Source organism: Anarrhichthys ocellatus, unplaced genomic scaffold, assembly GCF_004355925.1.
Source record: "Anarrhichthys ocellatus isolate YVR2014 unplaced genomic scaffold, GSC_Weel_1.0 scaffold39, whole genome shotgun sequence".
NCBI classification, from domain to species: Eukaryota; Metazoa; Chordata; class Actinopteri; order Perciformes; family Anarhichadidae; genus Anarrhichthys; species Anarrhichthys ocellatus.
Genome location: NW_022280069.1, coordinates 4,128,173 through 4,144,184, shown reverse-complemented (window position 1 = coordinate 4,144,184; position 16,012 = coordinate 4,128,173). Strand labels below are relative to the sequence as shown.

Sequence of the window (16,012 nt, the reverse complement as noted above, 5' to 3'; positions counted from 1 at the left end):
CCCCCCCCCCCCCCCCCCCCCCATCTTCAGACGTTGGCTCCTATCTCGATCAACGGCATTCAGGTTTTTTTTACGAGGGGATTAATAATCTCTATAAATATGAGGGGTAATTTGTTCCTTAGCGTGCTGAAATTGGGGCGATGATGAAAGAGTTCCTGTGAATTGACACTGCAGTTACACTTCTGCTTTTTCAGCTGCATGTCCTTTTCAAAAGAAATCTATTTAAACAAAGTTCTTTGATGCTTCTGCTACTATTACTATGATTTAAGGATCACATGGAAATGTGAGATAATGGAGAATATAAAACTCCTTGAGGACGTCACATGAGCGTAAATATCCCGAGCAGCGAGTCTCCGGTTTGATTCCCGGCTGGCCGGATTGTTTGCTGCATGTCATTCCTCAACTGTCTTTCCCCACATGTCCCGTCTCTCTCCACTATCACATAAAGGCATAAAATATCAATTCAGACTCTTAAAGATTGAAATGTACTGTTCTGCTGGTTTTTGGCTTTTACCCGGACATCTTTGTGTTAATTCAGTTTTGTTGATTATTTTCCAAAACCATTTTTGTAGCTTTGTTTATTTTTTGGGTTGCTATGAAGATTTGAACCGATGTCATGTTGGCATGAATTGTTTTGGTTGAGGCACCAAGGCTGAAAAAGACAACCATTAATTCATCCCTCCTTCATTTATGTCAAACCTTTTTCACAAAAGAAATGCTGCTTCACAATTCAGACGCGTCTACAAACGAACTGCGAACTAAGATATAAATGAGCGACACGGTCGGCTAACTTCAGTGTTCGTCTGTTAGAATAAAATAAGGAAGAGTCGTCCGCTGTGGTTGTGGCGCACCGAGCCTCTCGATTGCGGGAACTGAGCTGAGGACGTGCAGCATGTGATCGTTATAGTTCCTTCCACCTGTCGGCTCACCTGCTGGCCTCATTTTATTTCTGTCTCCTCTTGATGTTTACTTTCACTTCTCAAGCTCGTATCTGCTTCACTTCCACTTTAAAATATGCTGCACGCCGTTGGTTTGCACCGCCCGGAGAGCAGAAAGACTAAGTTTTTATTAAGGGTGGTGTTTTTATTCTGTGTCCCTGGAAAGGTCACTTATCTGTTAGGGGAAGTGCAGAGATATGTTAACGCGTTGCCAAGAGCCAAAGTAAAATATGGAAAGGGACGAAGGTTTTTATTCTGATGAGTGTTAGAGGGAGGAAGATTAGAAATGCAGAAGATCAGGTTGAGGCAGGGTTCGTGTTTTCCTCCAGGGAGGCAAAACATTCTGAAATTGAACCCACCCACTCTCCTCTTCTCCGTAATGGATACCAAGTTTGGACATGGTTGTCAGTTATACTGCACCATCCCTTTCTGCATGACCACAGACTAATTCAACTCGACATCCGTCTGACAAATAAACTCAGTTAAAGTTTAGGAGAAGAGTTTAGCCGGTCACCCACTTTTTGCTCTCTTTGCTCAGTTAGAGAGACTGTTGGAGAGTCCTGGAACTTGAATGAACAACACAAGTAAAGTAGCCGTTTTGTTGTGAGGCGTCCTCTTGCGGTCAACCTTCAGTCTGACGAGGGCATCGATTTCCAGCCCAAAACCACCTGGTGTCCGACTCCACCGGGTCCAGGCTGGGTCCAGTCCTACTTTACCTAAACCGTCGTCAGTCTTAATCAGTTCCGATCAGTTATTCGTCAATATGGAAGAAGTAGTGAAGAGGTAATTTGCATTGGGAGAACTTTGTCCTCACAGTAACATATGGAACAACTTTGAGATGAGAACATTTCTGTGTTTTGTAAATCGTGGGCCGTGTGAAAATGCTTTGGTTTGACAGTTAAAGGATGGAGAGTTTAAGTTCCAACAATGGTTTGAGGGTTATTGGATTAAAGTTCTGAACGACTAGAAGGACATTTTGTTTTATTTAATCGTTAATAGGTTAGTGTGTGGAGTGTATACAACCTCTACTGCAGTATGTACCTTGAGTTACATTCGATGAACAAAATCGTCTGAATCTGGCTAATCTGTTGCCGCAATCTAATTACATCCAACAAAACATCTTGCTGGTATATTTTTGTAAACTTAATCTCTTATTTCTCCTGTTTACCGTGAGACTTTCACAGCAAAGACAAAAGATTGATAGTTGCCATCAAAACCACAAACCTTTTACCAACGTCGTCCATCGTGTTGTTTTTAGCGCAGTGATGGCGAAGACGGTATCGGATTCTCCATATGCACAACCACAGCAGTAACAATGATTCTACCTGGACATGTTTGTAGTCAAAGCATCTTCCGTTTATCTCCCACATCCAGCTTCTCCATCCTCACCATCGCTGAATCCACTGGCCTATTTAAATCATTTCCATCTGGTGTATGTATCTGTTCTTGCGCTCCAAACGCCCCTCAGGCCACGTTTAGCCTTTGTTCTGCTTCATATCAACTGAGCGGGATAAACGTCATGTTCTGGTAAGCCGGCCTTGTTCTGCTCTCCAATCTTTCCATCGTTCGTCTCTCTCCGTCTTTCCCCCCCAATACTTACTGTCTTACTCTTTGTCTGTCTCTCTCTGATGGCTACAGACTACAGTGCAGGTTTTTTTTATTCGATCTCTGCAGTAATTCTGTGGGCTAGTCCAGCACCCAAGCCTTTAAAGCCAAGGCTTAATTTGAAAGAACGTCTGGGAAAGAACGTTCTGGATGCTTCAGCTATTGTTTATCATCTTTCGATAAATCATTTTGTCCGTAAAATGCTCGAGAACAATGGAGGTCATTTCTACAAATGTATTGGTTTGTCCGACGAACAGTCCAAATACCACAAACATACAATTTAAGATTCTAAGAATACGCAGGAAATCGTCACTTTTCAGAAGGGGGAACCAGCGTTTGACATTTTTGCTTCATAAGCTGCTGAGCAAATGACCTTTTACAGTTTAGCCAATATCCAAAGATACTAAGCCCTGATTACAGCAAAAATGCAAAACCCATAATGTTTTTGGCATCTTAATCCCTTTGCAAGAGCGGAGCAAGCAGCTTGGTGGTTTTAGAGACTTGAGACTCCCCCACATTGTTTGTTTTTAAAGTAAACATCCTGTTGTCTTGTCCTCTGGCAAACTCTGTTGATGGTTTGTCGATCCACCACTTTGGTTTCGAGTGAAAGATGTCCACTTTGAAGTGGATTGCCATGAACTCGGTTTAGATAGTCGTGGTCCCCAGAGGATGAAGCCTGCCGACTCCGATGATCCATATAATTCCCTCATTAGATCAAAAATTGTCCAATACTTTGAATACCTTCAAAACTAATGACATTCCCATCAGCCTCAGATGTTTTTGCTAATTAGCAGATGTCGGCATGCTAACACTCTAAACTAAAACATTAAACCTTGTAGATATCAGCACGTTATTGCATTAATTTAGCATTTAGCACCACTGTACCTTTGTGTCCAGCCTCATAGAGCTGATAGCATGGTTGTAGGCTCTTAGGTTTAAGTCATTAATGCCAGCCAAGACTAGATCGAGTCTCATGTTTACGGGAAAACTAGGTGGATTCGCAACTTTTGAATTAACGTACTGTTAGTGACAATAGTGATCCCCTATACTGTGCAGGTATCCCTGTATTTGTGTGAAGGATACTTGTCTTTTTAGATCAGATTTAGAGGACGGAGCAGATTGTATTACAGCGGATAGACAGCGGGCTCATACTGGCAGGGCTTCAGTTATCTGTCCGTCTTGTTTTCCTTGTCGTTCATATCTAATCCATCTCTAAACGAGCCGCTGCCCCCTCAGGGCGTTCAGATCTTTAACAAGACGGTGCTGGAGCTATTTGTAGGGAATACTTCTAGTTTATGCCGTGAAACAGATTTAGTTTTTTCTGAACAGATGGTGAAAAAGGCTGTTGGAACTGATCATTGAAACAAAACCCGTTGTTAGTCGGAGGCTGTGGGTGTCTAATGCTTATAATAAAGCTGTTTTTGAGAAACTTGTAAATGGCCCCCCGACACAATCGGGCAGAACTTCACACAAACCGCTTTCATGTCTTTCACTTTAATTATTCAGCAGCTAAAAATATCTCAAATTAAAGACCCACTGAGTCTCTTTGTCAGAGTCTCCGTATAGTGTTGGACGCAGCTCACCGTCCAATGTTTGGCTTCAGCAGCAGAGGTTTGGCTTTGTGATTGGTGTATTCATTTTCATCTTGCTTTGTTATTGACAGTTGGATCTCTTTTCTTTCTTTGTCTTGTTTTCCTCTGAACTCTTGTTCTATTATTTGATCCTTTCCTTGATTCTGAATGTTCATCTTTATTTCTTAGTACAGATGAAGCTTTTTCTTCCTTATTTCTACTCTTTGCGTCTTTACCTCCCATTTCGTTTTCGCTTTCCTTTGTTTCCTAACCCTCTTGGAACAACTCCTTGCTGCCTTCATCTTTTATGAAATATTCTATTATCTATACATTTGTTCTTCCTTTATTCCTTCCCACCTCCCTTCTCCCACTCTTTATTCTCTCATTGCTTTCCTCCATTTCTACACTTTCAATCTCCGCTCAGTTTTGTCCTCACAGTATGCAGACAGTATTTACCTTGACTCACTGGTTTCAGAAAGGTCCTTCTCTTTCTCTCCGTGCTCCCTCCATCGCTCAGTCTGATAAGAAACTCATTATTTGCAACGGGCAGCGCCCAGGGAGCGGCGTCGGCGGTGGGTGGGGACTCCATTTGACCGTGTCTCAAGGTAGAAGATAAAATACAGACCTATAACTCTGAGAGCGTCGGATAATCCACATTTGCATATCCGGCATCTCTCTGGCAGCTAATGATTCATGAGTGAGTCATTATGCAGGAGTACAGTAAGGGTTTCCCTGTTTAGCTCCACTACGGCCTTGAAAGATCATTGGAAGTTTGGGAATTTTAGAACAAAAGGAGACTAATTTTTCCGTCCTTGAAAGTACCTTAAATCCAGTAGAGCTGTACAAAGTAGTTCAGAGCTTCAATCATAATGTTGACGTTTGAATTCCAAAATCAGTATTTGTGCTCAGTTGCAGATAAAGATCAGGCTACACTGACATTATTAGTGTCATACTATTTGTAGAATTAGATCGCAGTGCTGGATTGTTTCTGACTCGCTTGATCCAAACATTTCCATTTTGTAGTTCAAAAAATAGTCCGAAAGTCAAAATTCATTGAAAATCAAAAGATGTAATCTTTTACAAAATTCACAACTCCATTCAGCCACCGTGGAGAGATCAATGTGTATTATCTGTGTAGGTTTCAAGGAGTTTAACATCAGTAGACTATTCTGGATGTGGGTGATATCAACATATTGACCCAAGGAAACAGAAAAATCTTTGCTAAGAAAAGACACTCCTATTTGAAAGGTTCCTAAATGAGTCATAATGAGGATATTGAGCTGGGGAACATAAATACGCTCCCGGTCACTGTACACTGGAGTTGGGCTCCTGTATTAACGGGACAGTTGAGCAGCAATCTAGCAGCACCATAAATTACATTTATATAAGATATAAAATCTATTTTTTCCCCCTTTCTGTGTGCTGATGTCGTATTATGTGCCATCAGACATTTGAAGCTATATTCAAAGACCAATAAAAGACATTCAGCACAGCCCTAGATTCTATAAATTGATACACAAAAGCGCTGTTTACATTTCCTTCACCTCTGAGGGAATCCAGTGAGTATGTTTAGGGCTGAAATGCTGCGGTCATAACTGCTCGTTTGTGAGCAGATATTCTTTAGCTCAAGGACACTTTAAAAGTTGCATGAATCAAACCCGTGACCTTCCTGTAAAGGGAAACATCATTTTCTATTCCTGTTGGACCTCCCTGGTGAAGGTTTGTGAGGTGATCCAAAGAATAAAAAAGAAGAGACGCACTCTCTGATGACCTGAGTTGAGGAAGTGAGTCAGGGTGACGAGGCTGAAAAGTTTTGCTTAAGTGCACATCGCTTGAAAGACGCACGTTTTTAAGTGCTGACTCCGGAGGGACGGAGTTAAACCTTCAGCGGGAGTTTTATTTTTTTAAGGTGATGAAATATTCATCGTGGCTCGCTCTTCATTCCACCTCATCTCCCAGAGACTCGAGGCTGGAGATGTAAATAAGGAAGTCAGGATACGTGAGCGTTTTCCTTTTGTGTTTCCATCTCACTGACGATACAGGAAATCAAATTCTCCAGCGTTTCTATTTACATCTTTGTAGCATGTTAAAGAGTCAAACATTGAAAGGCTTTCCTTGGATCCAGTTTGTGAAAAAGGGGGTTTATTCTGCTGTTTATAGATGGTCCCCTTCTGAATTGTTTGTATATTTTGTAGCTGAATCACTTGGCTGGTTATTCTGTTGAGTAAGAGGGTCTTATGATTGAGCAGAGCAGCAGTGAATGCTCCGAGTACTACTGGTTTTTGTATCATGATGGTGCGCTGAAGTGAGAGTGGATGACTCAATCATCAACGTGTCGGCTTGCAGAAGCTGATTTAAAGCGGCCGCCCACTCAACCGGCAGCAGCTCACAGTGAGTCTGCAGATTAGCTGAAGCCTGCTGAGAGGGAGATAGAGAGAGAGGGAGGGAGGGAGGGAGAGATGGAGTTTGAAAGGCAGATTGAATTCAGATCTGAATGCACATGGTTTGGACGGGGGATGAAGCAGCCGTGGAGTAAATTTGCAGATGGATTTTTAAGAGATTTCTTGTCATACTTTTGATGCGAAGATCAAGACGAAGTGCACGTACATATAATCATCGTCTTCATGGGTTTCAGACCGAGACAATGTGACCCAATAAACATTGTGACCCTGGTACACTAGAGACCTGTCAATCACCGTGTAGCCCCGCCCTAAAGCATCCCCTGCTTTATGGTCTGTTTGACTCTAAATGGACCATAATGTACTAAATGAACATCATGCTGTATTGAAGAAGACTTGAAACTAGAGATTGAGACCATAAACTCATATTTACAATGTTTACTGAGGTAATAAATCAAGAGAGAAGTAGAGTCATTTTCTCATAGACTTCTATAACAAAAAAGCCATAGACTAATCATATAAAAGACCACAGACGTGCACATTTTGGGTGCACTTTAGCATCAGAATGACCTACATTAAGGAGAGCAGCGTTTGCACCATAATGAACATACAACCCAAACTAGAGCGGAGTGGATGGTACACTGCAATAATATAAATGGGGTCATAACACCTTGTGAAAAATGTGAGCTCTTTTGGTTGATATCACCTCCCGCTTGTTGTCCTCAGATGTTAGATTCGAGTCTGTACGTGACCGTGACTGTGGCCCGAGTTTAGACAGATGTCGGGGGGGATTAGTCGGGAGAAGGGGGGAGGGGAGGGAAAGGGGGAGGAAACAATGAGCAAATCGGGGCCGTTGAGAAGATGCTACGCTAGATTTTGATTTGACAGCAGCTGGAATAGGAAGCTGTGAGTGTGAAGGATGGAGGGAGAGAGAGCCAACGTGCTTCACTTAATAGATGCGTTTGTTTTAAGTCTGTTTCCATGGTGAACGCCACAACCCTGTGTATTCTCCCATCAGACAGATGGGACTATGGGGGAGTGGAGGGGTGAGGTTGGGGGAGGCCGGGTGCTCAACTGATGAGGAGATAGGGTGAGGTTTAGATGTCACAATTTCACCCGCGTCTCTCTAGATTTTCCTCTGTCTCTCTCTCTCTCTGTTTATCTCCCTCCCTCCCGGTTTTTGGCAGGCAGCCCTCGTCACATCAGACATTAGCCACAGTGAACGCTGCTGATGGGTGGAGTGAGATGGATGATGGAGGGGATTTGGAGGGTTAGCCTTCAGAGGCAGCCTCTGCAAAGTCGGAGCCATCTGGTTTGGCTTCGACCACCTGGGACGCTGTGTGTTTGTTGTGATGCCGCTGGTCAGTCAGTTGTTGCATAACAGCTCTTGCAGGAACGTCATTGGTGCAGCTCTGACAGTGTTTTTTTTAAACTTTTGACTGACTCAATGAGAGTTTGTTGAGTAACGCTCCTTAGATGCACTTCTTCTGTTTATGGACCAAATATGTTGTCACCTATGTCAACTATTGGACACCTCCCTTGCCTCTCTGCCATTTTGGATCAGGCGGTAACCTCCGGTTCTGCAGAATGAAGCCGATGCTTCATGTGTTAAAACTTGCATTCTCTCTAGTGTCCACCAGGGGGCGACTCCTCTGGTTGTATAGAAGTCTATGAGAAAATGACTCTACTTCTCTCTTGATTTATTACCTCAGTAAACATTGTAAACATGAGTTTATGGTCTCAATCTCTAGTTTCAAGTCTTCTTCAATACAGCATGATGTTCATTTAGTACATTATGGTCCATTTAGAGTCACACAGACCATAAAGCAGGGGATGCTTTAGGGCGGGGCTTACTGTGATTGACAGCTCTTTCAAAGCCATATATGCGACGTCTCTAGTTACTCCTCCGCATTCCAAATATGGTAAATTCTGTTCATTGGTTGCCAACGAACAACATGGCGACAGCTGTAATCCAAGATGGTCCACAAACCTGGAGTTTTGACATCCAAACCTTTTACGAATTGTAGGTTTCGAACTTTTCTCTCTATAGCTTTATAACTCTTTAAGTCACTTTGGATGTGAACAAAGAAATAAGCTCTTCCTGGGAGAGAATAGCTGAAAATGTGTGCAGTCATCCCCACATTTGGACGATTAATGCATTCATGACGGCCGACTTTTCACTTCACGTGTTCAGGCAACGAACCAGTTCTTTTCTAGCATAACCCGACCCCTGCAGTTCACACATACAGACACAAAGCAGTTGGTGTTCTCTCTGGCCGTCGTTACCTTTCATTCATTTTAATGCCGATTTTGTGATCGGATGCGCCAGATCAAGAGCTCAGCTGTGTCCACCCGTGTGTGTCCTCACTTCAATGCGACCAGTGATCGAAGGAGCCACTGTAAAACGATGGATGAATGGACAAATTTCATTTGCTACAAATTCTTCACAATAAAAGCCCCTCTTTATTTTTTTACTGCTCACTCTTCCTCTCTGCAGTAACCGTAGACTTGTTGTATTGAAGAATAGCCGCTTAACTTGGTGATAAACACATTTTCTTGTACATTTTTCACAATAAAAGTTATTTTTCTTTATTCAAAAGCTTTTATTCTGAAGCGGCAACAATTGTAAATGTTGTGTTTTCATCAGCAGTAACTTAACGGGACTCCAGCTCTTCTCTTCCCTTTGCTCTCCTCGGGAGAGGAAGATGATGGAGACCTGCCTTCGATAAATTGTCCCTGGATTTTGCCCACATGTTGTCCACACGTCTCTGAGACCTGAACTCAATGTGGGCCAGACTACCTCGGCTTGTGGTCCGGCTGATCGGATCCCAATGCGAGCAAGATCCGACCTGACGACAAAAATGATGAAAAGACGAGTGTAACCATGGCCTTTGAGAAGTGAAACTGTCTCTGTGTGAGACCTGCTAGTGTAAATAAGCAGCTTTGTTTGCCATCTTTAAAGAATCCAGCACCATAAACTAAACCGTTATAACGTTTCCTCTGAACTCAGCAGTCCTACTTCAAAGCCTGAACGTATCTGGGTTAATTTCTCTATTGAAGACCGTGAAGCGGACTTCAGAGGCTGCCTCCTCCACCGTTGGAAGTAATGTTTGGTTCGTTCACCCCCAAGGCTCTCAGATTATCTAGGCCGGCCGGTCTCGTTCACCTCCCTCCTGGAAAAAGCAGCGATTTGAAATGTGTGTTTGTACGAGGAAGGCTGCGTGTTAGTGGGTCACGCAGGGACAGAAAGGACTTGCAAATTCAACAGCCGTCCATAATGGATGTTATTGTTCCAGATTGTGCTTCACCTTTCGAGGAAATTAATTGCCAGACTTGACTCAAGTTAAAAATAATCAAATAACTTTGGCCAAATCAGGTCGCTTTGAATACAGATGCTGTCTCCTCCGACTTTCCTACCTTGTCTCGTGTTGATGGTGGTAAACGGACCTGTGTGTCCTCATAGATCAGTCTGTCTTGGAAACTCGGAGCACTCTTAGTTAGCTAGTGATGCAACGGATCATAAAACTCAGGGTTCGGATCGTATCAAGGATCAGAGTCACGGATCGGATCAGCACAAAAGAAGAAGATGGACATGACATGATCAGAGACTAGAAACGCCTCAATGATGTCCTGATCGCATATTTCAGTAAAACTTTATTTAACACTGTGATGGTTAACGTTAAACTGTCATTAATCCGCCGTTCACGTGTGCCGAATCCGTACGGATCGACGGCGGTCCGTTACACCACGACAGATGGTGCTCATCGTGAATGTAAAGACGATGAGCGGACGAATGAGGGAGAAGCATGTGTACATGGCCGAGCACTTCAGGCTGAAGCGAGTCTCGTCGCCATCGTCTCGGGTGTTGATGTGAAGGTCAATGGAGTCTTTTTATGATCCTAAAGGCCCCGTTTCCCCACAACGTCTTTCTCCAACAGCTCTGGCTGACTGGTGACACTTACTGACTGTCCTCTCTGTCTGTCCTCCCATCCGTCTCCCTTTTGTCTCCCGCTCTCGTGGGGTTCGACCAATAAAAGGCTTCGAAAGCCATTGAGTGTTTTACTGACGCCACAGATCATTTATATTCAGTTTGTTATCGAGATTATATTCTGCTGCGCATGTGTTCTACTTGTTTCTGTATGGAGTTGTAAATATTTGAGAGTAGTGAGTAGTAATAGTGAACTTCTAAGGCAACAGACATATATTTTCTTGTTGAGTCTTCAACATTTTACTTCACAGGACATTTGGAACCTGTTTTACCTGTTTATTTGGTAGTTTTTAATGCCACAATAATCCCACATTACCTTACATTAAGGTAATTCTAATGAGTTTCACACATTTAACATGGAGGGTAAAACAGAGTACTGGTGTGTAATTGGTGCTCAGTAGTAGCAGAGTTAAGGTTAAAGGAGAGAAAAGGTCTGATTGGTGCATCTGTAATCTTTTGAATCCACGGGCTGGTCGTTAAATATATATAGTCTCACTTTAGGAGCTGTTTTAGGATCAGGTAGCTGTGTTTCCCATTATTTAGTTTCATCAACTCGGCAAATAGTTTTTTGTGATCCTTTTTAAATTACGTGATGACACCTGAAGGCATATAAATCAATCAATAAAAAATAAAGAAATATCATACTAACAGCGGCACTTAAATACCTTTTAAAACAAAATGAATATAGGAATGAGCAACAAGAACAACCTGGTGAATAATCAGTAGTTACTTAAGTAGGCATGGTTATCGTAACCGTGTTGAGTAAAATAACATTTACATTATCTATCATTTTTATTGATATTTAATGATATGAGTTGATTTGCCTGCTGGTGAAGATGTGATTTGATTTGTTTTTGTCTTAAATGTCGTTCTGAATGGATTTAGTGAACAATATTTAATTTCATCCCCTTGTGATATTAATCTTCTCCCAATGATGCTGAAATAAAGAACATTCTGAAATATTTTGGCAGGATTTGTTTTTGTTAATAATCGATGAGTAGGGTGGATTTCAGGATTGATAATATGTCCACTCGGTCTTTCTTTTCCTCCTCCGTTCTTCTCTTTCAGTGAATACGTTAACAAAGCCTGTTTTCTTTGTTTTAAGGCTTCTTGAATAATTGAAGCGCCTGTAAAGGACAAATTGCCTTTTTCCTCCCGGAGATGGAGAAGGAAGCTCGGCTCCGTGCGTCTGAAGCTCTGCGTTACTCAACACGTCGCCTTCTCTCTGGAGGATCGGCCGTCTGAAAATGTCATGGGCTGCGTGCAGAGCGATTAAAATATGAAGCAAACGAGAGGAAGAAAGAGAGATGATGATACCGAGAGCAGAGATGGAAAGAGGGAGATGTAGAGGGAGAGATTAGGCAAGATAGGGAGGGAAAGAGATGGAAAAGAGGCAGAAAGGGATTAAGTGGGATACAGAAAGCGATGGATGAAGCAGGAAAAGAGAGAAACTAACGACATAAGAGGAGAGAGAATGTGAGATGGCAGAGCGAAGGAGACGGGTGGAGAGTGCAGAGAAGAGAGAAACTAGATGGAGAAAGGCCGAAAAACAGTTTGCTGGAGGGAAGATGGACAGAGAGGAGGAAAGGAAGGCAGGTAGTCGCCACCACAGCCTCATCACTTCCAGCGTAGACGTCACCGTCATTAAAGGGGCTCTTTGCCATCTTTAATGTCCAATCGGTGTTGATGGTAGTTGTAGTCAGTTGAAGCTTTATATGTTGACCCAGAAACCTGCTGCTCGTCGAGCTGCGCACGCAGCGCCAACATGTACCAGGATGCATTGCGGCTGTGCCGTGTGCTAATGTAGCCGCAGCCTCGGCCTCTCTCCGCTGCGTGTCTTCGAACGTAAACTCAGACACGGATGACTGCGTCTGAAAATCAAAGTGTAAAATGTACCCTTTGTCCTCTGCACTAATATTTTGCCGTTTTCACTGTTTGCGGTGCAAACGAGGGGAACAAGGAAGTTGTGTTCCGAGCTACTCGGAGAAATCCTGAAACATAATGCTGAGCTGCATCTAGACACAAAGCGATGAAGCACACAGTTTGAGAAGAAAACGCGTCGACTCTTGTTGCTCAAGGACACTTTGCGAGGAGGTCAGGGAGACGTTGGTCGACAAGTTGGAATAAAAAAGAAAAACATTGCTTTCTGCACCAAACGCTGCTGTGACGAAGGCCCAGCAGGGAGGACAGTGACACATTACTGTAGTACCACGTGGCTCCCTGTAGCGTCCAGTCAGCATGAGCATTCATGCAGCGTGGAATACAAAGACCAACACATGACGGCAACAAGGCAGAGGCTGTGCGTGTCTCGCGCCGCTGGCATGTTGATGACCGTCGATAATGACATTACTGAGGAGCATGTGGTGATGTCTGAGCGGCTGCAGAGAGAGCTGCTGGAAGACTGGATTCTGGATGTGTGGACTGAAACTGCTGATAACCTGCACGTTTATTCAGTTAGTGTGGCAGTGGAATCCGTTCAGGTCGAGAGATTCCCACAGAGAAACAGTTGGGAGTGAATCAGGGATGCAGAACATGTACGTCAGCATTTTAAAAGGCAAACGCTTACACACTGATATTCACTGTTCAGCTTTACACACTTACACAAAAATGCAAAATAATCGGCTGTGAAAGTCTTTCATCAAAACTATTCAAACCAGCAGCGATGATGGAAATTAGTGACGGTTCCAACATGTTTACAATAAAAGGTTTGAATGGAGTCCTCCATGTAGAGGACCAACTACCAGGTCCTGTTGACCCAGAGCAGCGTCTGTCAGTCTGTCAGAGGTAAACTGCCTAACATAATATGAGATATTTTATTGGGTTTCCTTTTATAGAAATGAGTGAATGTGAGCTCCCTCATTCAAACAATCACAGTGTATACATCTTGGGCTTTTATTGTGAAAGGTAAGAGAAGGAGAGGATGTGGTCTGAGCTGCCTTTGTCAAGGTGGAAAGGAGTAATAAAGTGTTGTTGTACTTTATAGTGTACGTTTTGAATATGTTCGTTTTGCACGTGATTGGTTGATGCTTTTATTCGCAGAGCGAAGATTGACCTCAGAGAAAATATCCCGTTGCTTTATCGCCATTAGTGTGTAAGTGTGGTTCAACTGTGATGGTTGGTGTCAAAATCCAATGTGTTGACCAGCTGGGGCTCAACACCTCGCTGTGTAACTGGCTGCTGGACTTCCTCAGTGAGAGGCCACAAGCGGTACGTGTCGGCAACAACACCTCGAGCAGCATCACACTGAGCACAGGGGCCCCTCAAGGCTGTGTGCTCAGTCCACTGCTCTTCACCTTGCTGACACACGACTGCACCACAACCTACAGCACCAATCACATGGTCAAGTTTGCAGACGACACAACTCTGGTAGGTCTCATCACCAACGACGATGAGACCCACTATAGGAAGGAGGTCAGCCTTCTGACCACATGGTGCAGAGACAACAACCTCCTTCTGAATAACAGCAAGACCAAGGAGATTATTGTTGACTTCCGGAGAGGCCACACTCAACACCCACCACTGACCATCATTGGTGCCTCACTCCCCTCCCTGCAGGACATGTATGACACCCGCCTCACCCGCAAAGTGACCATGATTGTGCGCGACTCCAGCCACCCCTCACACAGTCTCTTCAGCCTCCTGCCCTCTGGGAGAAGATACCGGAGCCTCCGTGCTCGCACCACCAGACTCTCAAACAGCTTCGTCCACCAGGCTGTTAGGAAGCTGAACTCGCTGAACTCTCTCCCTCCTCTCTTTAAGACTCCCCATGTCCAACTGCTGCTAAATACAGATTGATAGTTTTTTTTTGTTCTTTTTCTCTTATTATATATATATATATATATTGTCTAAATGTTTTTTTAATCTATTGCACTGTATTGACTTTATATGTTTATATGTTTATATGTTGGACTAGAGAGAAACGTCTTTTCAACTCCCCTGTATGTCCAGTACATTGTGGAATTGACAATAAAGCAAACTTTGACTTTGAATGAAATCAAAGACTTCTGTCTAAATAGTCAAACTTGAATCATAAATACTATTAAACTTTGATTTGGTGTAGTTCACTTAAACCCAAATTAATATTTGCTTTTGTCTTTTTTTAGCACAACTAATGCAGACCTGCTGACTCAGCCCATGCTTATTGTTTTAATGCGTAGAAGTGCTCAGTCGGCATAAACTGAGTCAGTGGAATCAACTTGTGATTTAATATTTCATAAACTGTCTTCAGCTGCTTCACATCCATGTTCTCACCGAGCATCACTGAACATCTGTCTCTCTGAACATCTGTCTCTCTCTGCGTTTTTTTTACAGTCTGCATTCGTTTTTAAATTTTTTTTCTCGCTACTTCAAAAACTCGAGAGAACTTGTCGATCCTTCAGAGAGTCGTGAGCTCAGAGATCTACTCGCAACACATCAGTGACGCTTGATGTACGTGATGCTTTTAGAGAAGTTTGGTACATTTGCATACACACTGCTCTGTAGGATTTATTCATGAGCGGATCATGAAAATGTTACATTATTATTACAGTGTCCAGATGAAGCAGCTGTGTTTTTGTATTTTACACACACTCGATATGACAAAGCTCAAGCTGCAGCCCTGAAAATAACAAAATGATTTAATGTTGCACAGACTTCGAATCATAATTCAACGTTTATTCAGGTTTATACTGGCCAAATACTTTTGTTTTTTCATTTTAAACTTGCTGAAATGTCTTCTCTAAAGAGCGCTCTGTGCACGACCACAGCTTCTTGTGTGCAGTCCCTCGGATGTTGCAGAGTTCAGCCTGAATATGAGGAGATGCTTGTGGGAGTGAATTTGCAGCTGATGTGTGAACATTAATCTGGCTGCATAACTAAATGATGTTTCATTATTACAGCTGATTCAATGCTCCATGAAGAACAGACGATACATTAAAAGGGATTTCTCCACTGCTCCATAAATCAAAATGGATTTAAGATTAGCTACTCGTGAATATACTGCAATATGCATGTTCACTGCGTAAATACTTCCTCAGTGCAACAAGAACTACTTTATTTGATGCATCTGAAAAAGGATCCACTGCGTTTTGAACAAAGGTCCAGAACTGATTGTGATCATTTTGATAATGATACTGGTGATATTGTTGATGCTGGTGATAATGGTGATAATGTTGATATTGGTGATACTGGTGATATTGTTGATATTGGTGATATTGTTGATAATGTTGATATTGGTGATACTGGTGATATTGTTGATACTGGTGATATTGTTGATGCTGGTGATATTGTTGATGCTGGTGATATTGTTGATGCTGGTGATACTGGTGATACTGGTGATATTGGTGATATTGGTGATATTGGTGACACTGGTGATAATGGTGATACTGGTGATATTGTTGATAATGGTGATAATGGTGATATTGTTAATAATGGTGATATTGGTGATAATGTTGATATTGTTGATACTGGTGATATTGGTGATACCGGTGATATTGGTGATATTGGTGATAATGTTGATATTGGTGATAATGT

General features: G+C 42.7%; 1 protein-coding gene across 1 annotated transcript in view; it reads left to right on the top strand.

Annotated features, from left to right (window-relative positions):
* Positions 1 to 16,012, top strand: part of sh3bp5b (SH3-domain binding protein 5b (BTK-associated)) — a 33,654-nt gene that overhangs the window by 10,905 nt on the left and 6,737 nt on the right. The gene's annotated exons all lie outside the window — the stretch shown is intronic.